A 24,217-nucleotide genomic window follows, 5' to 3' on the forward strand; every position below is an offset into this window, starting at 1 on the left:
CCGCACAGGTGCACGTTAATTAGAGACATCAATCTCAGATATAGGTTGAACAGGTGAGTGGCAATCAACAAAAAAGTGAAAATTTCAAAATTTCTACTTTTTACCTTTTTTGTGTTTCCAGTTAAGGGGGTATATGAGAGGGGGGGATGAAACCAAGTGGATCACCTAGAGGACACTCGGGGCTTCCATTATCACCATCAACCACCTGCCTACCACCAGCAGGAGCGTGGGAATCCTATAGAATGCACCATGAGTCATTTTGCCCTGCACACAGGTGTTTTTCCACCCTTCTGCGACCTCTAGCGGCCGGAGTATATAAGCTAGGTGGGTCAAACAAATTGCATCGTTTAGAGGACACTCAGGGCTTCCATTTGCATCATCAATCACCCGCCTACCACCAATAGGGGCGTGGCAATTCACCAAAAAACACTTTGGAATTTAACGTGTCACCCTTTTGCGGCCATTAGCGCCTAAACAGGGTGATCTAAGATGGCGCAAACTATTTGATTCATGTAGCCGCACAGGTGCACGTTAATTAGAGACATCAATCTCAGATATAGGTTGAACAGGTGAGTGGCAATCAACAAAAAAGTGAAAATTTCAAAATTTCTACTTTTTACCTTTTTTGTGTTTCCAGTTAAGGGGGTATATGAGAGGGGGGGATGAAACCAAGTGGATCACCTAGAGGACACTCGGGGCTTCCATTATCACCATCAACCACCTGCCTACCACCAGCAGGAGCGTGGGAATCCTATAGAATGCACCATGAGTCATTTTGCCCTGCACACAGGTGTTTTTCCACCCTTCTGCGACCTCTAGCGGCCGGAGTATATAAGCTAGGTGGGTCAAACAAATTGCATCGTTTAGAGGACACTCAGGGCTTCCATTTGCATCATCAATCACCCGCCTACCACCAATAGGGGCGTGGCAATTCACCAAAAAACACTTTGGAATTTAACGTGTCACCCTTTTGCGGCCATTAGCGCCTAAACAGGGTGATCTAAGATGGCGCAAACTATTTGATTCATGTAGCCGCACAGGTGCACGTTAATTAGAGACATCAATCTCAGATATAGGTTGAACAGGTGAGTGGCAATCAACAAAAAAGTGAAAATTTCAAAATTTCTACTTTTTACCTTTTTTGTGTTTCCAGTTAAGGGGGTATATGAGAGGGGGGGATGAAACCAAGTGGATCACCTAGAGGACACTCGGGGCTTCCATTATCACCATCAACCACCTGCCTACCACCAGCAGGAGCGTGGGAATCCTATAGAATGCACCATGAGTCATTTTGCCCTGCACACAGGTGTTTTTCCACCCTTCTGCGACCTCTAGCGGCCGGAGTATATAAGCAAGGTGGGTCAAACAAATTGCATCGTTTAGAGGACACTCAGGGCTTCCATTTGCATCATCAATCACCCGCCTACCACCAATAGGGGCGTGGCAATTCACCAAAAAACACTTTGGAATTTAACGTGTCACCCTTTTGCGGCCATTAGCGCCTAAACAGGGTAATCTAAGATGGCGCAAACTATTTGATTCATGTAGCCGCACAGGTGCACGTTAATTAGAGACATCAATCTCAGATATAGGTTGAACAGGTTAGTGGCAATCAACAAAAAAGTGAAAATTTCAAAATTTCTACTTTTTACCTTTTTTGTGTTTCCAGTTAAGGGGGTATATGAGAGGGGGGGATGAAACCAAGTGGATCACCTAGAGGACACTCGGGGCTTCCATTATCACCATCAACCACCTGCCTACCACCAGCAGGAGCGTGGGAATCCTATAGAATGCACCATGAGTCATTTTGCCCTGCACACAGGTGTTTTTCCACCCTTCTGCGACCTCTAGCGGCCGGAGTATATAAGCTAGGTGGGTCAAACAAATTGCATCGTTTAGAGGACACTCAGGGCTTCCATTTGCATCATCAATCACCCGCCTACCACCAATAGGGGCGTGGCAATTCACCAAAAAACACTTTGGAATTTAACGTGTCACCCTTTTGCGGCCATTAGCGCCTAAACAGGGTGATCTAAGATGGCGCAAACTATTTGATTCATGTAGCCGCACAGGTGCACATTAATTAGAGACATCAATCTCAGATATAGGTTGAACAGGTGAGTGGCAATCAACAAAAAAGTGAAAATTTCAAAATTTCTACTTTTTACCTTTTTTGTGTTTCCAGTTAAGGGGGTATATGAGAGGGGGGGATGAAACCAAGTGGATCACCTAGAGGACACTCGGGGCTTCCATTATCACCATCAACCACCTGCCTACCACCAGCAGGAGCGTGGGAATCCTATAGAATGCACCATGAGTCATTTTGCCCTGCACACAGGTGTTTTTCCACCCTTCTGCGACCTCTAGCGGCCGGAGTATATAAGCTAGGTGGGTCAAACAAATTGCATCGTTTAGAGGACACTCAGGGCTTCCATTTGCATCATCAATCACCCGCCTACCACCAATAGGAGCGTGGCAATTCACCAAAAAACACTTTGGAATTTAACGTGTCACCCTTTTGCGGCCATTAGCGCCTAAACAGGGTGATCTAAGATGGCGCAAACTATTTGATTCATGTAGCCGCACAGGTGCACGTTAATTAGAGACATCAATCTACTAGGGCGCTCCGTTTACGCCTTACTTCGTAAGGCGCAAACTGCGCTAGTTTTTTCAACCTCTAGCTAATTCTTCTTTGGAACGCACATTGTATATATTTCTTCTGTGCGTGTGTATGTCACTGAACTCCTCCTAGACGGCTGGACCGATTTTGATGAAATTTTTTGTGTAAGTTCAAGGGACGTCGAGGATGGCTTAGATTCACAATTCGATCAACTAGATAATGTTTTAACAATGAATTTATTTATTATTTAAATTGTTGTTGATGTTAGAACGTTTTACATAGAATTTCGGCAGACTACGCTGCAGTTGTGTCAGATATTCAAAAGTTAAAGATTTAAAAATTCATCACTTTCGCTGTAAGAGTTGGCGTTATAAATTAGCGCCATCTGTACTTCATCTCTTTAACTTGATATTGAAACAGATAAAAATCATATGCTCTTAGTACTCCTAGACTTTCTATTATTCTATTGTTATTTTCGTTGTCATCTTATGATGTTTTACATTAGGGGGGGAGAGGGTTGAATCATGTTTGAAGTGTGTCTAAAAAACGATACTTTTTGAGTGAGATTTATAACAACCAACCTAACCTAAAAATTTATTTGTGTAGTTCATTAACTTCATAATAAATTTTTTAAATTGTTTTTACTATTCATGTTTTAAATGAAAAAAACTATTAAAAAACTAGAAAAAAATTCTATTAAAAATCATTTAATTTAAAAAAAATTATTCATTTTCCAAATTAAGAAGCAAGAAAATAAAATTACCCGTTTTTCATCTAAGATTTGTAACAATAAATCGTTTTCGGTGATAATTAAAAATTTTATTTTCAATAAATAACTCATATTCGTTGTGGATTACTCGGTTTATTTTGTATACATTTTTAATTAAATTTACACATGGGTTTGTTAACAACCACCCTAATCTAAAAATTATTTTTATAGTTTATTGATTCCATAACGCATAAATCTTTTTTGTTAATTATTTAAAATTTCATTCTCAATAAAAAAACTCACATTCGTTGCGTATTATATTACAGTATTTTTTTTATATATATATATATTTGATTCATGTAGCCGCACAGGTGCACGTTAATTAGAGACATCAATCTCAGATATAGGTTGAACAGGTGAGTGGCAATCAACAAAAAAGTGAAAATTTCAAAATTTCTACTTTTTACCTTTTTTGTGTTTCCAGTTAAGGGGGTATATGAGAGGGGGGGATGAAACCAAGTGGATCACCTAGAGGACACTCGGGGCTTCCATTATCACCATCAACCACCTGCCTACCACCAGCAGGAGCGTGGGAATCCTATAGAATGCACCATGAGTCATTTTGCCCTGCACACAGGTGTTTTTCCACCCTTCTGCGACCTCTAGCGGCCGGAGTATATAAGCTAGGTGGGTCAAACAAATTGCATCGTTTAGAGGACACTCAGGGCTTCCATTTGCATCATCAATCACCCGCCTACCACCAATAGGGGCGTGGCAATTCACCAAAAAACACTTTGGAATTTAACGTGTCACCCTTTTGCGGCCATTAGCGCCTAAACAGGGTGATCTAAGATGGCGCAAACTATTTGATTCATGTAGCCGCACAGGTGCACGTTAATTAGAGACATCAATCTCAGATATAGGTTGAACAGGTGAGTGGCAATCAACAAAAAAGTGAAAATTTCAAAATTTCTACTTTTTACCTTTTTTGTGTTTCCAGTTAAGGGGGTATATGAGAGGGGGGGATGAAACCAAGTGGATCACCTAGAGGACACTCGGGGCTTCCATTATCACCATCAACCACCTGCCTACCACCAGCAGGAGCGTGGGAATCCTATAGAATGCACCATGAGTCATTTTGCCCTGCACACAGGTGTTTTTCCACCCTTCTGCGACCTCTAGCGGCCGGAGTATATAAGCTAGGTGGGTCAAACAAGTTGCATCGTTTAGAGGACACTCAGGGCTTCCATTTGCATCATCAATCACCCGCCTACCACCAATAGGGGCGTGGCAATTCACCAAAAAACACTTTGGAATTTAACGTGTCACCCTTTTGCGGCCATTAGCGCCTAAACAGGGTGATCTAAGATGGCGCAAACTATTTGATTCATGTAGCCGCACAGGTGCACGTTAATTAGAGACATCAATCTCAGATATAGGTTGAACAGGTGAGTGGCAATCAACAAAAAAGTGAAAATTTCAAAATTTCTACTTTTTACCTTTTTTGTGTTTCCAGTTAAGGGGGTATATGAGAGGGGGGGATGAAACCAAGTGGATCACCTAGAGGACACTCGGGGCTTCCATTATCACCATCAACCACCTGCCTACCACCAGCAGGAGCGTGGGAATCCTATAGAATGCACCATGAGTCATTTTGCCCTGCACACAGGTGTTTTTCCACCCTTCTGCGACCTCTAGCGGCCGGAGTATATAAGCTAGGTGGGTCAAACAAATTGCATCGTTTAGAGGACACTCAGGGCTTCCATTTGCATCATCAATCACCCGCCTATTATTTTTATAGTTTATTGATTCCATAACGCATAAATCTTTTTTGTTAATTATTTAAAATTTCATTCTCAATAAAAAAACTCACATTCGTTGCGTATTATATTACAGTATTTTTTATATATATATATATATTTGATTCATGTAGCCGCACAGGTGCACGTTAATTAGAGACATCAATCTCAGATATAGGTTGAACAGGTGAGTGGCAATCAACAAAAAAGTGAAAATTTCAAAATTTCTACTTTTTACCTTTTTTGTGTTTCCAGTTAAGGGGGTATATGAGAGGGGGGGATGAAACCAAGTGGATCACCTAGAGGACACTCGGGGCTTCCATTATCACCATCAACCACCTGCCTACCACCAGCAGGAGCGTGGGAATCCTATAGAATGCACCATGAGTCATTTTGCCCTGCACACAGGTGTTTTTCCACCCTTCTGCGACCTCTAGCGGCCGGAGTATATAAGCTAGGTGGGTCAAACAAATTGCATCGTTTAGAGGACACTCAGGGCTTCCATTTGCATCATCAATCACCCGCCTGCCACCAATAGGAGCGTGGCAATTCACCAAAAAACACTTTGGAATTTAACGTGTCACCCTTTTGCGGCCATTAGCGCCTAAACAGGGTGATCTAAGATGGCGCAAACTATTTGATTCATGTAGCCGCACAGGTGCACGTTAATTAGAGACATCAATCTCAGATATAGGTTGAACAGGTGAGTGGCAATCAACAAAAAAGTGAAAATTTCAAAATTTCTACTTTTTACCTTTTTTGTGTTTCCAGTTAAGGGGGTATATGAGAGGGGGGGATGAAACCAAGTGGATCACCTAGAGGACACTCGGGGCTTCCATTATCACCATCAACCACCTGCCTACCACCAGCAGGAGCGTGGGAATCCTATAGAATGCACCATGAGTCATTTTGCCCTGCACACAGGTGTTTTTCCACCCTTCTGCGACCTCTAGCGGCCGGAGTATATAAGCTAGGTGGGTCAAACAAATTGCATCGTTTAGAGGACACTCAGGGCTTCCATTTGCATCATCAATCACCCGCCTACCACCAATAGGGGCGTGGCAATTCACCAAAAAACACTTTGGAATTTAACGTGTCACCCTTTTGCGGCCATTAGCGCCTAAACAGGGTGATCTAAGATGGCGCAAACTATTTGATTCATGTAGCCGCACAGGTGCACGTTAATTAGAGACATCAATCTCAGATATAGGTTGAACAGGTGAGTGGCAATCAACAAAAAAGTGAAAATTTCAAAATTTCTACTTTTTACCTTTTTTGTGTTTCCAGTTAAGGGGGTATATGAGAGGGGGGGATGAAACCAAGTGGATCACCTAGAGGACACTCGGGGCTTCCATTATCACCATCAACCACCTGCCTGCCACCAGCAGGAGCGTGGGAATCCTATAGAATGCACCATGAGTCATTTTGCCCTGCACACAGGTGTTTTTCCACCCTTCTGCGACCTCTAGCGGCCGGAGTATATAAGCTAGGTGGGTCAAACAAGTTGCATCGTTTAGAGGACACTCAGGGCTTCCATTTGCATCATCAATCACCCGCCTACCACCAATAGGGGCGTGGCAATTCACCAAAAAACACTTTGGAATTTAACGTGTCACCCTTTTGCGGCCATTAGCGCCTAAACAGGGTGATCTAAGATGGCGCAAACTATTTGATTCATGTAGCCGCACAGGTGCACGTTAATTAGAGACATCAATCTCAGATATAGGTTGAACAGGTGAGTGGCAATCAACAAAAAAGTGAAAATTTCAAAATTTCTACTTTTTACCTTTTTTGTGTTTCCAGTTAAGGGGGTATATGAGAGGGGGGGATGAAACCAAGTGGATCACCTAGAGGACACTCGGGGCTTCCATTATCACCATCAACCACCTGCCTACCACCAGCAGGAGCGTGGGAATCCTATAGAATGCACCATGAGTCATTTTGCCCTGCACACAGGTGTTTTTCCACCCTTCTGCGACCTCTAGCGGCCGGAGTATATAAGCTAGGTGGGTCAAACAAATTGCATCGTTTAGAGGACACTCAGGGCTTCCATTTGCATCATCAATCACCCGCCTATTATTTTTATAGTTTATTGATTCCATAACGCATAAATCTTTTTTGTTAATTATTTAAAATTTCATTCTCAATAAAAAAACTCACATTCGTTGCGTATTATATTACAGTATTTTTTTTATATATATATATATTTGATTCATGTAGCCGCACAGGTGCACGTTAATTAGAGACATCAATCTCAGATATAGGTTGAACAGGTGAGTGGCAATCAACAAAAAAGTGAAAATTTCAAAATTTCTACTTTTTACCTTTTTTGTGTTTCCAGTTAAGGGGGTATATGAGAGGGGGGGATGAAACCAAGTGGATCACCTAGAGGACACTCGGGGCTTCCATTATCACCATCAACCACCTGCCTACCACCAGCAGGAGCGTGGGAATCCTATAGAATGCACCATGAGTCATTTTGCCCTGCACACAGGTGTTTTTCCACCCTTCTGCGACCTCTAGCGGCCGGAGTATATAAGCTAGGTGGGTCAAACAGATTGCATCGTTTAGAGGACACTCAGGGCTTCCATTTGCATCATCAATCACCCGCCTACCACCAATAGGGGCGTGGAAATTCACCAAAAAACACTTTGGAATTTAACGTGTCACCCTTTTGCGGCCATTAGCGCCTAAACAGGGTGATCTAAGATGGCGCAAACTATTTGATTCATGTAGCCGCACAGGTGCACGTTAATTAGAGACATCAATCTCAGATATAGGTTGAACAGGTGAGTGGCAATCAACAAAAAAGTGAAAATTTCAAAATTTCTACTTTTTACCTTTTTTGTGTTTCCAGTTAAGGGGGTATATGAGAGGGGGGGATGAAACCAAGTGGATCACCTAGAGGACACTCGGGGCTTCCATTATCACCATCAACCACCTGCCTACCACCAGCAGGAGCGTGGGAATCCTATAGAATGCACCATGAGTCATTTTGCCCTGCACACAGGTGTTTTTCCACCCTTCTGCGACCTCTAGCGGCCGGAGTATATAAGCTAGGTGGGTCAAACAAATTGCATCGTTTAGAGGACACTCAGGGCTTCCATTTGCATCATCAATCACCCGCCTACCACCAATAGGGGCGTGGCAATTCACCAAAAAACACTTTGGAATTTAACGTGTCACCCTTTTGCGGCCATTAGCGCCTAAACAGGGTGATCTAAGATGGCGCAAACTATTTGATTCATGTAGCCGCACAGGTGCACGTTAATTAGAGACATCAATCTCAGATATAGGTTGAACAGGTGAGTGGCAATCAACAAAAAAGTGAAAATTTCAAAATTTCTACTTTTTACCTTTTTTGTGTTTCCAGTTAAGGGGGTATATGAGAGGGGGGGATGAAACCAAGTGGATCACCTAGAGGACACTCGGGGCTTCCATTATCACCATCAACCACCTGCCTACCACCAGCAGGAGCGTGGGAATCCTATAGAATGCACCATGAGTCATTTTGCCCTGCACACAGGTGTTTTTCCACCCTTCTGCGACCTCTAGCGGCCGGAGTATATAAGCTAGGTGGGTCAAACAAATTGCATCGTTTAGAGGACACTCAGGGCTTCCATTTGCATCATCAATCACCCGCCTACCACCAATAGGGGCGTGGCAATTCACCAAAAAACACTTTGGAATTTAACGTGTCACCCTTTTGCGGCCATTAGCGCCTAAACAGGGTGATCTAAGATAGCGCAAACTATTTGATTCATGTAGCCGCACAGGTGCACGTTAATTAGAGACATCAATCTCAGATATAGGTTGAACAGGTGAGTGGCAATCAACAAAAAAGTGAAAATTTCAAAATTTCTACTTTTTACCTTTTTTGTGTTTCCAGTTAAGGGGGTATATGAGAGGGGGGGATGAAACCAAGTGGATCACCTAGAGGACACTCGGGGCTTCCATTATCACCATCAACCACCTGCCTACCACCAGCAGGAGCGTGGGAATCCTATAGAATGCACCATGAGTCATTTTGCCCTGCACACAGGTGTTTTTCCACCCTTCTGCGACCTCTAGCGGCCGGAGTATATAAGCTAGGTGGGTCAAACAAATTGCATCGTTTAGAGGACACTCAGGGCTTCCATTTGCATCATCAATCACCCGCCTACCACCAATAGGGGCGTGGCAATTCACCAAAAAACACTTTGGAATTTAACGTGTCACCCTTTTGCGGCCATTAGCGCCTAAACAGGGTGATCTAAGATGGCGCAAACTATTTGATTCATGTAGCCGCACAGGTGCACGTTAATTAGAGACATCAATCTCAGATATAGGTTGAACAGGTGAGTGGCAATCAACAAAAAAGTGAAAATTTCAAAATTTCTACTTTTTACCTTTTTTGTGTTTCCAGTTAAGGGGGTATATGAGAGGGGGGGATGAAACCAAGTGGATCACCTAGAGGACACTCGGGGCTTCCATTATCACCATCAACCACCTGCCTACCACCAGCAGGAGCGTGGGAATCCTATAGAATGCACCATGAGTCATTTTGCCCTGCACACAGGTGTTTTTCCACCCTTCTGCGACCTCTAGCGGCCGGAGTATATAAGCTAGGTGGGTCAAACAAATTGCATCGTTTAGAGGACACTCAGGGCTTCCATTTGCATCATCAATCACCCGCCTACCACCAATAGGGGCGTGGCAATTCACCAAAAAACACTTTGGAATTTAACGTGTCACCCTTTTGCGGCCATTAGCGCCTAAACAGGGTGATCTAAGATGGCGCAAACTATTTGATTCATGTAGCCGCACAGGTGCACGTTAATTAGAGACATCAATCTCAGATATAGGTTGAACAGGTGAGTGGCAATCAACAAAAAAGTGAAAATTTCAAAATTTCTACTTTTTACCTTTTTTGTGTTTCCAGTTAAGGGGGTATATGAGAGGGGGGGATGAAACCAAGTGGATCACCTAGAGGACACTCGGGGCTTCCATTATCACCATCAACCACCTGCCTACCACCAGCAGGAGCGTGGGAATCCTATAGAATGCACCATGAGTCATTTTGCCCTGCACACAGGTGTTTTTCCACCCTTCTGCGACCTCTAGCGGCCGGAGTATATAAGCTAGGTGGGTCAAACAAATTGCATCGTTTAGAGGACACTCAGGGCTTCCATTTGCATCATCAATCACCCGCCTACCACCAATAGGGGCGTGGCAATTCACCAAAAAACACTTTGGAATTTAACGTGTCACCCTTTTGCGGCCATTAGCGCCTAAACAGGGTGATCTAAGATGGCGCAAACTATTTGATTCATGTAGCCGCACAGGTGCACGTTAATTAGAGACATCAATCTCAGATATAGGTTGAACAGGTGAGTGGCAATCAACAAAAAAGTGAAAATTTCAAAATTTCTACTTTTTACCTTTTTTGTGTTTCCAGTTAAGGGGGTATATGAGAGGGGGGGATGAAACCAAGTGGATCACCTAGAGGACACTCGGGGCTTCCATTATCACCATCAACCACCTGCCTACCACCAGCAGGAGCGTGGGAATCCTATAGAATGCACCATGAGTCATTTTGCCCTGCACACAGGTGTTTTTCCACCCTTCTGCGACCTCTAGCGGCCGGAGTATATAAGCTAGGTGGGTCAAACAAATTGCATCGTTTAGAGGACACTCAGGGCTTCCATTTGCATCATCAATCACCCGCCTACCACCAATAGGGGCGTGGCAATTCACCAAAAAACACTTTGGAATTTAACGTGTCACCCTTTTGCGGCCATTAGCGCCTAAACAGGGTGATCTAAGATGGCGCAAACTATTTGATTCATGTAGCCGCACAGGTGCACGTTAATTAGAGACATCAATCTCAGATATAGGTTGAACAGGTGAGTGGCAATCAACAAAAAAGTGAAAATTTCAAAATTTCTACTTTTTACCTTTTTTGTGTTTCCAGTTAAGGGGGTATATGAGAGGGGGGGATGAAACCAAGTGGATCACCTAGAGGACACTCGGGGCTTCCATTATCACCATCAACCACCTGCCTACCACCAGCAGGAGCGTGGGAATCCTATAGAATGCACCATGAGTCATTTTGCCCTGCACACAGGTGTTTTTCCACCCTTCTGCGACCTCTAGCGGCCGGAGTATATAAGCTAGGTGGGTCAAACAAATTGCATCGTTTAGAGGACACTCAGGGCTTCCATTTGCATCATCAATCACCCGCCTACCACCAATAGGGGCGTGGCAATTCACCAAAAAACACTTTGGAATTTAACGTGTCACCCTTTTGCGGCCATTATCGCCTAAACAGGGTGATCTAAGATAGCGCAAACTATTTGATTCATGTAGCCGCACAGGTGCACGTTAATTAGAGACATCAATCTCAGATATAGGTTGAACAGGTGAGTGGCAATCAACAAAAAAGTGAAAATTTCAAAATTTCTACTTTTTACCTTTTTTGTGTTTCCAGTTAAGGGGGTATATGAGAGGGGGGGATGAAACCAAGTGGATCACCTAGAGGACACTCGGGGCTTCCATTATCACCATCAACCACCTGCCTACCACCAGCAGGAGCGTGGGAATCCTATAGAATGCACCATGAGTCATTTTGCCCTGCACACAGGTGTTTTTCCACCCTTCTGCGACCTCTAGCGGCCGGAGTATATAAGCTAGGTGGGTCAAACAAATTGCATCGTTTAGAGGACACTCAGGGCTTCCATTTGCATCATCAATCACCCGCCTACCACCAATAGGGGCGTGGTAATTCACCAAAAAACACTTTGGAATTTAACGTGTCACCCTTTTGCGGCCATTAGCGCCTAAACAGGGTGATCTAAGATGGCGCAAACTATTTGATTCATGTAGCCGCACAGGTGCACGTTAATTAGAGACATCAATCTCAGATATAGGTTGAACAGGTGAGTGGCAATCAACAAAAAAGTGAAAATTTCAAAATTTCTACTTTTTACCTTTTTTGTGTTTCCAGTTAAGGGGGTATATGAGAGGGGGGGATGAAACCAAGTGGATCACCTAGAGGACACTCGGGGCTTCCATTATCACCATCAACCACCTGCCTACCACCAGCAGGAGCGTGGGAATCCTATAGAATGCACCATGAGTCATTTTGCCCTGCACACAGGTGTTTTTCCACCCTTCTGCGACCTCTAGCGGCCGGAGTATATAAGCTAGGTGGGTCAAACAAATTGCATCGTTTAGAGGACACTCAGGGCTTCCATTTGCATCATCAATCACCCGCCTACCACCAATAGGGGCGTGGCAATTCACCAAAAAACACTTTGGAATTTAACGTGTCACCCTTTTGCGGCCATTATCGCCTAAACAGGGTGATCTAAGATAGCGCAAACTATTTGATTCATGTAGCCGCACAGGTGCACGTTAATTAGAGACATCAATCTCAGATATAGGTTGAACAGGTGAGTGGCAATCAACAAAAAAGTGAAAATTTCAAAATTTCTACTTTTTACCTTTTTTGTGTTTCCAGTTAAGGGGGTATATGAGAGGGGGGGATGAAACCAAGTGGATCACCTAGAGGACACTCGGGGCTTCCATTATCACCATCAACCACCTGCCTACCACCAGCAGGAGCGTGGGAATCCTATAGAATGCACCATGAGTCATTTTGCCCTGCACACAGGTGTTTTTCCACCCTTCTGCGACCTCTAGCGGCCGGAGTATATAAGCTAGGTGGGTCAAACAAATTGCATCGTTTAGAGGACACTCAGGGCTTCCATTTGCATCATCAATCACCCGCCTACCACCAATAGGGGCGTGGCAATTCACCAAAAAACACTTTGGAATTTAACGTGTCACCCTTTTGCGGCCATTAGCGCCTAAACAGGGTGATCTAAGATGGCGCAAACTATTTGATTCATGTAGCCGCACAGGTGCACGTTAATTAGAGACATCAATCTCAGATATAGGTTGAACAGGTGAGTGGCAATCAACAAAAAAGTGAAAATTTCAAAATTTCTACTTTTTACCTTTTTTGTGTTTCCAGTTAAGGGGGTATATGAGAGGGGGGGATGAAACCAAGTGGATCACCTAGAGGACACTCGGGGCTTCCATTATCACCATCAACCACCTGCCTACCACCAGCAGGAGCGTGGGAATCCTATAGAATGCACCATGAGTCATTTTGCCCTGCACACAGGTGTTTTTCCACCCTTCTGCGACCTCTAGCGGCCGGAGTATATAAGCTAGGTGGGTCAAACAAATTGCATCGTTTAGAGGACACTCAGGGCTTCCATTTGCATCATCAATCACCCGCCTACCACCAATAGGGGCGTGGCAATTCACCAAAAAACACTTTGGAATTTAACGTGTCACCCTTTTGCGGCCATTAGCGCCTAAACAGGGTGATCTAAGATGGCGCAAACTATTTGATTCATGTAGCCGCACAGGTGCACGTTAATTAGAGACATCAATCTACTAGGGCGCTCCGTTTACGCCTTACTTCGTAAGGCGCAAACTGCGCTAGTTTTTTCAACCTCTAGCTAATTCTTCTTTGGAACGCACATTGTATATATTTCTTCTGTGCGTGTGTATGTCACTGAACTCCTCCTAGACGGCTGGACCGATTTTGATGAAATTTTTTGTGTAAGTTCAAGGGACGTCGAGGATGGCTTAGATTCACAATTCGATCAACTAGATAATGTTTTAACAATGAATTTATTTATTATTTAAATTGTTGTTGATGTTAGAACGTTTTACATAGAATTTCGGCAGACTACGCTGCAGTTGTGTCAGATATTCAAAAGTTAAAGATTTAAAAATTCATCACTTTCGCTGTAAGAGTTGGCGTTATAAATTAGCGCCATCTGTACTTCATCTCTTTAACTTGATATTGAAACAGATAAAAATCATATGCTCTTAGTACTCCTAGACTTTCTATTATTCTATTGTTATTTTCGTTGTCATCTTATGATGTTTTACATTAGGGGGGGAGAGGGTTGAATCATGTTTGAAGTGTGTCTAAAAAACGATACTTTTTGAGTGAGATTTATAACAACCAACCTAACCTAAAAATTTATTTGTGTAGTTCATTAACTTCATAATAAATTTTTTAAATTGTTTTTACTATTCATGTTTTAAATGAAAAAAACTATTAAAAAACTAGAAAAAAATTCTATTAAAAATCATTTAATTTAAAAAAAATTATTCATTTTCCAAATTAAGAAGCAAGAAAATAAAATTACCCGTTTTTCATCTAAGATTTGTAACAATAAATCGTTTTCGGTGATAATTAAAAATTTTATTTTCAATAAATAACTCATATTCGTTGTGGATTACTCGGTTTATTTTGTATACATTTTTAATTAAATTTACACATGGGTTTGTTAACAACCACCCTAATCTAAAAATTATTTTTATAGTTTATTGATTCCATAACGCATAAATCTTTTTTGTTAATTATTTAAAATTTCATTCTCAATAAAAAAACTCACATTCGTTGCGTATTATATTACAGTATTTTTTTTATATATATATATATTTGATTCATGTAGCCGCACAGGTGCACGTTAATTAGAGACATCAATCTCAGATATAGGTTGAACAGGTGAGTGGCAATCAACAAAAAAGTGAAAATTTCAAAATTTCTACTTTTTACCTTTTTTGTGTTTCCAGTTAAGGGGGTATATGAGAGGGGGGGATGAAACCAAGTGGATCACCTAGAGGACACTCGGGGCTTCCATTATCACCATCAACCACCTGCCTACCACCAGCAGGAGCGTGGGAATCCTATAGAATGCACCATGAGTCATTTTGCCCTGCACACAGGTGTTTTTCCACCCTTCTGCGACCTCTAGCGGCCGGAGTATATAAGCTAGGTGGGTCAAACAAATTGCATCGTTTAGAGGACACTCAGGGCTTCCATTTGCATCATCAATCACCCGCCTACCACCAATAGGGGCGTGGCAATTCACCAAAAAACACTTTGGAATTTAACGTGTCACCCTTTTGCGGCCATTAGCGCCTAAACAGGGTGATCTAAGATGGCGCAAACTATTTGATTCATGTAGCCGCACAGGTGCACGTTAATTAGAGACATCAATCTCAGATATAGGTTGAACAGGTGAGTGGCAATCAACAAAAAAGTGAAAATTTCAAAATTTCTACTTTTTACCTTTTTTGTGTTTCCAGTTAAGGGGGTATATGAGAGGGGGGGATGAAACCAAGTGGATCACCTAGAGGACACTCGGGGCTTCCATTATCACCATCAACCACCTGCCTACCACCAGCAGGAGCGTGGGAATCCTATAGAATGCACCATGAGTCATTTTGCCCTGCACACAGGTGTTTTTCCACCCTTCTGCGACCTCTAGCGGCCGGAGTATATAAGCTAGGTGGGTCAAACAAATTGCATCGTTTAGAGGACACTCAGGGCTTCCATTTGCATCATCAATCACCCGCCTACCACCAATAGGGGCGTGGCAATTCACCAAAAAACACTTTGGAATTTAACGTGTCACCCTTTTGCGGCCATTAGCGCCTAAACAGGGTGATCTAAGATGGCGCAAACTATTTGATTCATGTAGCCGCACAGGTGCACGTTAATTAGAGACATCAATCTACTAGGGCGCTCCGTTTACGCCTTACTTCGTAAGGCGCAAACTGCGCTAGTTTTTTCAACCTCTAGCTAATTCTTCTTTGGAACGCACATTGTATATATTTCTTCTGTGCGTGTGTATGTCACTGAACTCCTCCTAGACGGCTGGACCGATTTTGATGAAATTTTTTGTGTAAGTTCAAGGGACGTCGAGGATGGCTTAGATTCACAATTCGATCAACTAGATAATGTTTTAACAATGAATTTATTTATTATTTAAATTGTTGTTGATGTTAGAACGTTTTACATAGAATTTCGGCAGACTACGCTGCAGTTGTGTCAGATATTCAAAAGTTAAAGATTTAAAAATTCATCACTTTCGCTGTAAGAGTTGGCGTTATAAATTAGCGCCATCTGTACTTCATCTCTTTAACTTGATATTGAAACAGATAAAAATCATATGCTCTTAGTACTCCTAGACTTTCTATTATTCTATTGTTATTTTCGTTGTTATCTTATGATGTTTTACATTAGGGGGGGAGAGGGTTGAATCATGTTTGAAGTGTGTCTAAAAAACGATACTTTTTGAGTGAGATTTATAACAACCAACCTAACCTAAAAATTTATTTGTGTAGTTCATTAACTTCATAATAAATTTTTTAAATTGTTTTTACTATTCATGTTTTAAATAAAAAAAACTATTAAAAAACTAGAAAAAAATTCTATTAAAAATCATTTAATTTAAAAAAAATTATTCATTTTCCAAATTAAGAAGCAAGAAAATAAAATTACCCGTTTTTCATCTAAGATTTGTAACAATAAATCGTTTTCGGTGATAATTAAAAATTTTATTTTCAATAAATAACTCATATTCGTTGTGGATTACTCGGTTTATTTTGTATACATTTTTAATTAAATTTACACATGGGTTTGTTAACAACCACCCTAATCTAAAAATAATTTTTATAGTTTATTGATTCCATAACGCATAAATCTTTTTTGTTAATTATTTAAAATTTCATTCTCAATAAAAAAACTCACATTCGTTGCGTATTATATTACAGTATTTTTTTTATATATATATATATTTGATTCATGTAGCCGCACAGGTGCACGTTAATTAGAGACATCAATCTCAGATATAGGTTGAACAGGTGAGTGGCAATCAACAAAAAAGTGAAAATTTCAAAATTTCTACTTTTTACCTTTTTTGTGTTTCCAGTTAAGGGGGTATATGAGAGGGGGGGATGAAACCAAGTGGATCACCTAGAGGACACTCGGGGCTTCCATTATCACCATCAACCACCTGCCTACCACCAGCAGGAGCGTGGGAATCCTATAGAATGCACCATGAGTCATTTTGCCCTGCACACAGGTGTTTTTCCACCCTTCTGCGACCTCTAGCGGCCGGAGTATATAAGCTAGGTGGGTCAAACAAATTGCATCGTTTAGAGGACACTCAGGGCTTCCATTTGCATCATCAATCACCCGCCTACCACCAATAGGGGCGTGGCAATTCACCAAAAAACACTTTGGAATTTAACGTGTCACCCTTTTGCGGCCATTAGCGCCTAAACAGGGTGATCTAAGATGGCGCAAACTATTTGATTCATGTAGCCGCACAGGTGCACGTTAATTAGAGACATCAATCTCAGATATAGGTTGAACAGGTGAGTGGCAATCAACAAAAAAGTGAAAATTTCAAAATTTCTACTTTTTACCTTTTTTGTGTTTCCAGTTAAGGGGGTATATGAGAGGGGGGGATGAAACCAAGTGGATCACCTAGAGGACACTCGGGGCTTCCATTATCACCATCAACCACCTGCCTACCACCAGCAGGAGCGTGGGAATCCTATAGAATGCACCATGAGTCATTTTGCCCTGCACACAGGTGTTTTTCCACCCTTCTGCGACCTCTAGCGGCCGGAGTATATAAGCTAGGTGGGTCAAACAAATTGCATCGTTTAGAGGACACTCAGGGCTTCCATTTGCATCATCAATCACCCGCCTACCACCAATAGGGGCGTGGCAATTCACCAAAAAACACTTTGGAATTTAACGTGTCACCCTTTTGCGGCCATTAGCGCCTAAACAGGGTGATCTAAGATGGCGCAAACTATTTGATTCATGTAGCCGCACAGGTGCACGTTAATTAGAGACATCAATCTACTAGGGCGCTCCGTTTACGCCTTACTTCGTAAGGCGCAAACTGCGCTAGTTTTTTCAACCTCTAGCTAATTCTTCTTTGGAACGCACATTGTATATATTTCTTCTGTGCGTGTGTATGTCACTGAACTCCTCCTAGACGGCTGGACCGATTTTGATGAAATTTTTTGTGTAAGTTCAAGGGACGTCGAGGATGGCTTAGATTCACAATTCGATCAACTAGATAATGTTTTAACAATGAATTTATTTATTATTTAAATTGTTGTTGATGTTAGAACGTTTTACATAGAATTTCGGCAGACTACGCTGCAGTTGTGTCAGATATTCAAAAGTTAAAGATTTAAAAATTCATCACTTTCGCTGTAAGAGTTGGCGTTATAAATTAGCGCCATCTGTACTTCATCTCTTTAACTTGATATTGAAACAGATAAAAATCATATGCTCTTAGTACTCCTAGACTTTCTATTATTCTATTGTTATTTTCGTTGTTATCTTATGATGTTTTACATTAGGGGGGGAGAGGGTTGAATCATGTTTGAAGTGTGTCTAAAAAACGATACTTTTTGAGTGAGATTTATAACAACCAACCTAACCTAAAAATTTATTTGTGTAGTTCATTAACTTCATAATAAATTTTTTAAATTGTTTTTACTATTCATGTTTTAAATAAAAAAAACTATTAAAAAACTAGAAAAAAATTCTATTAAAAATCATTTAATTTAAAAAAAATTATTCATTTTCCAAATTAAGAAGCAAGAAAATAAAATTACCCGTTTTTCATCTAAGATTTGTAACAATAAATCGTTTTCGGTGATAATTAAAAATTTTATTTTCAATAAATAACTCATATTCGTTGTGGATTACTCGGTTTATTTTGTATACATTTTTAATTAAATTTACACATGGGTTTGTTAACAACCACCCTAATCTAAAAATAATTTTTATAGTTTATTGATTCCATAACGCATAAATCTTTTTTGTTAATTATTTAAAATTTCATTCTCAATAAAAAAACTCACATTCGTTGCGTATTATATTACAGTATTTTTTTTATATATATATATATTTGATTCATGTAGCCGCACAGGTGCACGTTAATTAGAGACATCAATCTCAGATATAGGTTGAACAGGTGAGTGGCAATCAACAAAAAAGTGAAAATTTCAAAATTTCTACTTTTTACCTTTTTTGTGTTTCCAGTTAAGGGGGTATATGAGAGGGGGGGATGAAACCAAGTGGATCACCTAGAGGACACTCGGGGCTTCCATTATCACCATCAACCACCTGCCTACCACCAGCAGGAGCGTGGGAATCCTATAGAATGCACCATGAGTCATTTTGCCCTGCACACAGGTGTTTTTCCACCCTTCTGCGACCTCTAGCGGCCGGAGTATATAAGCTAGGTGGGTCAAACAAATTGCATCGTTTAGAGGACACTCAGGGCTTCCATTTGCATCATCAATCACCCGCCTACCACCAATAGGGGCGTGGCAATTCACCAAAAAACACTTTGGAATTTAACGTGTCACCCTTTTGCGGCCATTAGCGCCTAAACAGGGTGATCTAAGATGGCGCAAACTATTTGATTCATGTAGCCGCACAGGTGCACGTTAATTAGAGACATCAATCTCAGATATAGGTTGAACAGGTGAGTGGCAATCAACAAAAAAGTGAAAATTTCAAAATTTCTACTTTTTACCTTTTTTGTGTTTCCAGTTAAGGGGGTATATGAGAGGGGGGGATGAAACCAAGTGGATCACCTAGAGGACACTCGGGGCTTCCATTATCACCATCAACCACCTGCCTACCACCAGCAGGAGCGTGGGAATCCTATAGAATGCACCATGAGTCATTTTGCCCTGCACACAGGTGTTTTTCCACCCTTCTGCGACCTCTAGCGGCCGGAGTATATAAGCTAGGTGGGTCAAACAAATTGCATCGTTTAGAGGACACTCAGGGCTTCCATTTGCATCATCAATCACCCGCCTACCACCAATAGGGGCGTGGCAATTCACCAAAAAACACTTTGGAATTTAACGTGTCACCCTTTTGCGGCCATTAGCGCCTAAACAGGGTGATCTAAGATGGCGCAAACTATTTGATTCATGTAGCCGCACAGGTGCACGTTAATTAGAGACATCAATCTACTAGGGCGCTCCGTTTACGCCTTACTTCGTAAGGCGCAAACTGCGCTAGTTTTTTCAACCTCTAGCTAATTCTTCTTTGGAACGCACATTGTATATATTTCTTCTGTGCGTGTGTATGTCACTGAACTCCTCCTAGACGGCTGGACCGATTTTGATGAAATTTTTTGTGTAAGTTCAAGGGACGTCGAGGATGGCTTAGATTCACAATTCGATCAACTAGATAATGTTTTAACAATGAATTTATTTATTATTTAAATTGTTGTTGATGTTAGAACGTTTTACATAGAATTTCGGCAGACTACGCTGCAGTTGTGTCAGATATTCAAAAGTTAAAGATTTAAAAATTCATCACTTTCGCTGTAAGAGTTGGCGTTATAAATTAGCGCCATCTGTACTTCATCTCTTTAACTTGATATTGAAACAGATAAAAATCATATGCTCTTAGTACTCCTAGACTTTCTATTATTCTATTGTTATTTTCGTTGTTATCTTATGATGTTTTACATTAGGGGGGGAGAGGGTTGAATCATGTTTGAAGTGTGTCTAAAAAACGATACTTTTTGAGTGAGATTTATAACAACCAACCTAACCTAAAAATTTATTTGTGTAGTTCATTAACTTCATAATAAATTTTTTAAATTGTTTTTACTATTCATGTTTTAAATAAAAAAAACTATTAAAAAACTAGAAAAAAATTCTATTAAAAATCATTTAATTTAAAAAAAATTATTCATTTTCCAAATTAAGAAGCAAGAAAATAAAATTACCCGTTTTTCATCTAAGATTTGTAACAATAAATCGTTTTCGGTGATAATTAAAAATTTTATTTTCAATAAATAACTCATATTCGTTGTGGATTACTCGGTTTATTTTGTATACATTTTTAATTAAATTTACACATGGGTTTGTTAACAACCACCCTAATCTAAAAATAATTTTTATAGTTTATTGATTCCATAACGCATAAATCTTTTTTGTTAATTATTTAAAATTTCATTCTCAATAAAAAAACTCACATTCGTTGCGTATTATATTACAGTATTTTTTTTATATATATATATATTTGATTCATGTAGCCGCACAGGTGCACGTTAATTAGAGACATCAATCTCAGATATAGGTTGAACAGGTGAGTGGCAATCAACAAAAAAGTGAAAATTTCAAAATTTCTACTTTTTACCTTTTTTGTGTTTCCAGTTAAGGGGGTATATGAGAGGGGGGGATGAAACCAAGTGGATCACCTAGAGGACACTCGGGGCTTCCATTATCACCATCAACCACCTGCCTACCACCAGCAGGAGCGTGGGAATCCTATAGAATGCACCATGAGTCATTTTGCCCTGCACACAGGTGTTTTTCCACCCTTCTGCGACCTCTAGCGGCCGGAGTATATAAGCTAGGTGGGTCAAACAAATTGCATCGTTTAGAGGACACTCAGGGCTTCCATTTGCATCATCAATCACCCGCCTACCACCAATAGGGGCGTGGCAATTCACCAAAAAACACTTTGGAATTTAACGTGTCACCCTTTTGCGGCCATTAGCGCCTAAACAGGGTGATCTAAGATGGCGCAAACTATTTGATTCATGTAGCCGCACAGGTGCACGTTAATTAGAGACATCAATCTCAGATATAGGTTGAACAGGTGAGTGGCAATCAACAAAAAAGTGAAAATTTCAAAATTTCTACTTTTTACTTTTTTGTGTTTCCAGTTAAGGGGGTATATGAGAGGGGGGGATGAAACCAAGTGGATCACCTAGAGGACACTCGGGGCTTCCATTATCACCATCAACCACCTGCCTACCACCAGCAGGAGCGTGGGAATCCTATAGAATGCACCATGAGTCATTTTGCCCTGCACACAGGTGTTTTTCCACCCTTCTGCGACCTCTAGCGGCCGGAGTATATAAGCTAGGTGGGTCAAACAAATTGCATCGTTTAGAGGACACTCAGGGCTTCCATTTACATCATCAATCACCCGCCTACCACCAATAGGGGCGTGGCAATTCACCAAAAAACACTTTGGAATTTAACGTGTCACCCTTTTGCGGCCATTAGCGCCTAAACAGGGTGATCTAAGATGGCGCAAACTATTTGATTCATGTAGCCGCACAGGTGCACGTTAATTAGAGACATCAATCTCAGATATAGGTTGAACAGGTGAGTGGCAATCAACAAAAAAGTGAAAATTTCAAAATTTCTACTTTTTACCTTTTTTGTGTTTCCAGTTAAGGGGGTATATGAGAGGGTGGGATGAAACCAAGTGGATCACCTAGAGGACACTCGGGGCTTCCATTATCACCATCAACCACCTGCCTACCACCAGCAGGAGCGTGGGAATCCTATAGAATGCACCATGAGTCATTTTGCCCTGCACACAGGTGTTTTTCCACCCTTCTGCGACCTCTAGCGGCCGGAGTATATAAGCTAGGTGGGTCAAACAAATTGCATCGTTTAGAGGACACTCAGGGCTTCCATTTGCATCATCAATCACCCGCCTACCACCAATAGGGGCGTGGTAATTCACCAAAAAACACTTTGGAATTTAACGTGTCACCCTTTTGCGGCCATTAGCGCCTAAACAGGGTGATCTAAGATGGCGCAAACTATTTGATTCATGTAGCCGCACAGGTGCACGTTAATTAGAGACATCAATCTCAGATATAGGTTGAACAGGTGAGTGGCAATCAACAAAAAAGTGAAAATTTCAAAATTTCTACTTTTTACCTTTTTTGTGTTTCCAGTTAAGGGGGTATATGAGAGGGGGGGATGAAACCAAGTGGATCACCTAGAGGACACTCGGGGCTTCCATTATCACCATCAACCACCTGCCTACCACCAGCAGGAGCGTGGGAATCCTATAGAATGCACCATGAGTCATTTTGCCCTGCACACAGGTGTTTTTCCACCCTTCTGCGACCTCTAGCGGCCGGAGTATATAAGCTAGGTGGGTCAAACAATTTGCATCGTTTAGAGGACACTCAGGGCTTCCATTTGCATCATCAATCACCCGCCTACCACCAATAGGGGCGTGGCAATTCACCAAAAAACACTTTGGAATTTAACGTGTCACCCTTTTGCGGCCATTAGCGCCTAAACAGGGTGATCTAAGATGGCGCAAACTATTTGATTCATGTAGCCGCACAGGTGCACGTTAATTAGAGACATCAATCTACTAGGGCGCTCCGTTTACGCCTTACTTCGTAAGGCGCAAACTGCGCTAGTTTTTTCAACCTCTAGCTAATTCTTCTTTGGAACGCACATTGTATACATTTCTTCTGTGCGTGTGTATGTCACTGAACTCCTCCTAGACGGCTGGACCGATTTTGATGAAATTTTTTGTGTAAGTTCAAGGGACGTCGAGGATGGCTTAGATTCACAATTCGATCAACTAGATAATGTTTTAACAATGAATTTATTTATTATTTAAATTGTTGTTGATGTTAGAACGTTTTACATAGAATTTCGGCAGACTACGCTGCAGTTGTGTCAGATATTCAAAAGTTAAAGATTTAAAAATTCATCACTTTCGCTGTAAGAGTTGGCGTTATAAATTAGCGCCATCTGTACTTCATCTCTTTAACTTGATATTGAAACAGATAAAAATCATATGCTCTTAGTACTCTTAGACTTTCTATTATTCTATTGTTATTTTCGTTGTCATCTTATGATGTTTTACATTAGGGGGGGAGAGGGTTGAATCATGTTTGAAGTGTGTCTAAAAAACGATACTTTTTGAGTGAGATTTATAACAACCAACCTAACCTAAAAATTTATTTGTGTAGTTCATTAACTTCATAATAAATTTTTTAAATTGTTTTTACTATTCATGTTTTAAATGAAAAAAACTATTAAAAAACTAGAAAAAAATTCTATTAAAAATCATTTAATTTAAAAAAAATTATTCATTTTCCAAATTAAGAAGCAAGAAAATAAAATTACCCGTTTTTCATCTAAGATTTGTAACAATAAATCGTTTTCGGTGATAATTAAAAATTTTATTTTCAATAAATAACTCATATTCGTTGTGGATTACTCGGTTTATTTTGTATACATTTTTAATTAAATTTACACATGGGTTTGTTAACAACCACCCTAATCTAAAAATTATTTTTATAGTTTATTGATTCCATAACGCATAAATCTTTTTTGTTAATTATTTAAAATTTCATTCTCAATAAAAAAACTCACATTCGTTGCGTATTATAT

The sequence above is a fragment of the Bactrocera oleae genome, chromosome X, assembly GCF_042242935.1.
Source record: "Bactrocera oleae isolate idBacOlea1 chromosome X, idBacOlea1, whole genome shotgun sequence".
NCBI classification, from domain to species: domain Eukaryota; kingdom Metazoa; phylum Arthropoda; class Insecta; order Diptera; family Tephritidae; genus Bactrocera; species Bactrocera oleae.